Source organism: Drosophila suzukii, chromosome 3 (assembly GCF_043229965.1).
Source record: "Drosophila suzukii chromosome 3, CBGP_Dsuzu_IsoJpt1.0, whole genome shotgun sequence".
Lineage (NCBI taxonomy): Eukaryota > Metazoa > Arthropoda > Insecta > Diptera > Drosophilidae > Drosophila > Drosophila suzukii.
Genome location: NC_092082.1, coordinates 34,112,783 through 34,117,412, shown reverse-complemented (window position 1 = coordinate 34,117,412; position 4,630 = coordinate 34,112,783). Strand labels below are relative to the sequence as shown.

At 28.8% G+C, this 4,630-nt stretch overlaps 1 long non-coding RNA gene across 1 annotated transcript; it reads left to right on the top strand.

Moving 5' to 3' along the window:
* Positions 1 to 286: 286 nt before the first annotated feature.
* LOC139352996 (uncharacterized) lies at positions 287 to 3,986 on the top strand. The gene is made up of 3 exons (XR_011604071.1): positions 287 to 3,382; positions 3,454 to 3,510; positions 3,578 to 3,986. It is a non-coding gene; the product is annotated as an uncharacterized lncRNA (long non-coding RNA).
* The last annotated feature ends 644 nt before the right edge of the window (positions 3,987 to 4,630 follow it).

Genomic DNA, 4,630 nt, shown 5'->3' with positions numbered 1-4,630 from the left:
GATTTAAAAATTCCCTACCCCCCATTCATGAAAATGATATTGCAACAAAGATTTATATTGATGATGAAATAAGTAAAGTAGTACAGAATACATCTAATGAAATTTCTAAGCAACCGCAGAAACAACAAATCTTTAGATTAAGACCTCGAATCAATAATATTGAGGGAAAAGTGAGTGAAATTTCTAAAAAATTGGAATTTCTCATGAAAACTTTTAATAAGGTAGTGGAGGATATAAATGAAATAGAAAGTAACATTTTCAATTATATAATTGCGCCAACCTCAGTTTTAAAAGGTGAAACTGAATCTTTAGAGAAGAAACCATTTATACCAGATAAAATAAAGCTATGAGTAAACGAGATATTGTAAATGAGTTACATCGCCCATCATTCAAGAATTTCCCAAGACGTAGAGTTATAGTAAAGGGTATTAATGATTTATGGCAGGCTGATTTGGTTGAAATGGGGGCATATGCATCATCAAATAAGGGGTATAGGTATTTGTTAACAGTAATAGATACATTTTCTAAATATGGATGGGGTGAAGCAATAAAATCAAAAAATGCAGATGAAGTTACAAAAGCAATGGAAAAAATAATGAAATCTGGTCGTGGAGTACCAAAGAATTTACAAACAGATAATGGAAATGAATTCTATAATAAACAATTTAGAGAATTGATGAAAAGATATGAAATTAATCATTACTCAACATTTAGTACTCTTAAAGCATCTATTGTGGAACGTTTTAATAGAACAATAAAAGAACTTATGTGGCGTGAGTTTAGTTTTAATGGAAAATATACTTGGCTTCAAATATACAAAGAGTTGATTAATAATTATAATAACAGGAAGCATAGAACGATTAAAATGAAGCCTATTGACGTCAATGCTAAAAATGAAAAACAGATTTTGATGAGATCATACAATCATCTAAAAATATTTACAAATGGGGACTTTAAAGAGGGGGATCATGTACGAATAAGTAAATATAAACATGTCTTTGAAAAAGGCTATACCCCAAACTGGACAACGGAAATTTTTCGAATTCGGAAAGTACAAAATACATCCCCCACCACATATTTACTTGAGGACTTGAAGGGTGATCCAGTACAAGGCGGTTTCTATAAACAAGAAATTAAAAAAACAAAATTCCCTAATACTTATCTTGTTGAAAAGATTGTGAAACAAAAAGGTGATTATGTGCTTGTGCGTTGGCTAGGCTTTTCAAAATCAGAAGATAGTTGGATTCATAAAAACGAAATTCTATAAACAACAAGTGGAAGCATAGAACAATTAAAATGTAGGCATTGACGTCAATGCGTGAAAATAAATTATGTTTCCTCTTCACAAGCACGCAATTCCTATTTATAAACGGAACGGAACTTGATTATGAGCTTGTGCGTTGGCTAGACTAAAAGAGTATATACAGATAAGAATTTTGGGTGGAACTTGATTATGTGCTTGTGCGTTGGGTAGGCCTTTCAAAATCAGAAGATAGTTGGATTCATAAAAACGAAATTCTATAAACAACAATAAAAATGTAGACATTGACGTCAATGCGTGAAATAAATTATGTTTCTTCACAATCACGCAATTCCTATTTATAAAGTGTGAAGAAAAGCATGTACAGATAAGAATTTAAACAGAACGTTACATATTTATATATACAAATCTGGAGGGTATAAAGGCAGAAGAATTTCAAAAAGTGTTCAGTTTCCATCTATTCGTTCACGCAACTCAATTTCGGATCGTTTGCTTATTCATTCGATAGTTCGTTTGTTCGATTCTCAAAAAAAAAACAAAATCAAAATTAAAATGACGGTTTTTATAATATTTTTTGTGATACTTTCCCTCTTTAATCCGATGGTGAAAATGGTACCACTCCCCAATGAAATGACTTTAATTGAAAACCCATCGACTTCCAATAATTCGATTGGGTTATTTATCAATGTTCCAAAACTAAAAAAAATCATTAAAATTGACTTAAAATTTGAGATCCTAGAGGACAGTCATATTTTTATGGATCTCATAAACAAGACAAGTGATGAAAAGGAGATACCAAACTTAAAAAGTGAACTCGATACTAAAATATTTAATGCTATTAATGGTAGCATTAATGAAAAAGACTTAACAACAAGTACAAGTGCAAGTACAGTTGAAGAAGAAGAAATATCTACATCAACATCTACTACAACTACATCTACCTCAACTACAACAAGTGCAACTACACCTACAATGAGAAGGGGAATTCTGGAGGAGGAGGAGGAGAAGGAAGAAACAACAACTACAACAGCAGCAACTACATTAAAAAAAGAACTTCTGGAAGAAGATACAACAAAAACAGCTACATCAACAACTACAACCCCAACCAATCTTTTTGATTTTAATAGCGAAAATGAAAGTGTTGATCACATAGAAAATAAGAACATAGGAGAAGAAAAATCAGAAAAAATTGATATGGGTATAATTGATAGTGAGAGAGAATTTGAAAACGTAAGTCGAGCACCAACATTTAGTAATACGTCACAAGAATTAGTGTTGGGGATCAGTGATAGTGATACAGAATTTGAAAGTGTAAGTCGGGTTCCAATAAAAAGGAACACTACTCATAAATTAAAAAGCACTGAAAACATACACAACTCTCAAATCGAATTCACAAAGAGAGCTATAATTGAGAATTTTAAGCAAAAATTAGTTGAAAATGAAAGGAGAATAGGAGGGCATATGGATTTGGGAAGAAGGGGTCTAAACAGATTCTTTACCATCCAATACAAAACTGCTACAGTAGGAGTTAAATGTCATTACAATAATATTTATAGAAGAACACATTCTAGGCGAAGTTTAAGTAAATCTAAGCGTATGAATTTAAAATATTTATCTAATCGCCAACGCCATCAAAAATCTAAACGCCATACTAATACCCCCTTAGCAACTTTAAGAATAAATTGTTTTGAATTTGCAGAAGTTTTATCCCAAACAGTAATTAATGCAGAGAGACGAAAAGACAGGATTGTCTATGACAAAATTTCAAAGGATGCTGATCTTCTCTCCAAACAAGAGAGTAAAAGAGAAGAGATGGAAGAAGAAGAAACAGGTTATCTTAGTGATGGCCCACAAATCCAAGAAATTGAAATAGAGGAAGCAGAAAGAATTAATGGGATATATTTAAGAAAGAGAAATTTAGCAGCTCAAATGATGCTTGAATATTTAAATAAAAAAGAAAGTCAGATTAGTACAGATAAAATATCAATTAACGATATTAATGATTTCAAAATAACTAATAGTGATATTATAACATAATCTGATTTAGTAGGGAAATATGTTTATTTTTACAGAATATAAAAATAGAAGATGAAAATAATAATTCGAGTAAATTAAAAAAAGGTGAGTTTAATATATATATATATATATATATAATTTTATATACTAATATATATATATATATATATTTTCAGAACTCCAAAACATAAATAAAAAAGTTGAAAATAATATTTCGGATGGAGCTCAAAAAGGTTGGTTAAATACATATAAAATAATATTTGTATATATATATATATAGTAAAATATTTATATTTTCAGATCTCCAAAACATTAATAAAAAAGAGGATGGTAAATTTTCTCATAATTTGTATGGTGATGACGATGATGATGATGATGATGATGATGACCATGATACAATCCTTTATGATGATGAAAATCCGGAACCATGTATTCCAAGATCATCTAGTGAGGATGAAACTATTCTTGTTGAGGGTGGTATAGATAACTATGTTCAAACTATACCGTTTAATTTAGATGAAGATAATGATAAATACATTAAATCAATTCCTTTAAGTAATGATGACAATAAAGTATATAGATTACAGGGTGGTATAGATAACTATAAACAAACTATACCACTAAATATAGAAGAAAGTAAACAAATTGAATGTAATTCAAAGAAAATATTGTAATTCTTCTGTTAAATTCAAATTTTCATGATCTGTTAATTCTCATAAATTTTAACATTACCCTGTAAGTAAAAGCGATGTTTGTTCTGTTAAATAAAAATTTTATAATAATAATAATATTGTGAATTGTAATATTTAGTTTATACATTACCTTACATTTTACCCTTTAAATAAAAAAGCGTTGTTTGTTCTGTCTTATTTACAATTATAGAGTACATTTATTCATTTTTTTTACAATCTAATAAATTTAATTCTAGTTCTGTATAAAACATTTCAAATTCACATTCATATATATTTTTCTTAAATTTTTCTATTTCACTCTCTTGATAATTATTTCTATTAGAACAATTCTCTATTTCTTTTATTCTTTGTTCATAAACATAAATATTTGAATCCATTTCATTAAGTTTATTTTCTAATCTTTTTTCATCTATTTTATAATGGCCATATTGTAGTGTATTAATTTTATTGTCTTGTATAAGAACCTTTGTGTCTTTATGACTGAGAACTACTTTTTTACATTTAATTGTTGATAAAAGATGATTTTTAGATCTAATCATTGACATAGAGCCTACCACTTCCTCTTCCGAAAACAAACATTTTTTAAAACTATTAAAAGTTAGTTGATCTATTGCACTTCTTTTAACACCCTTTGATTTTTTCACTGTTTTTTCAGAGCTGT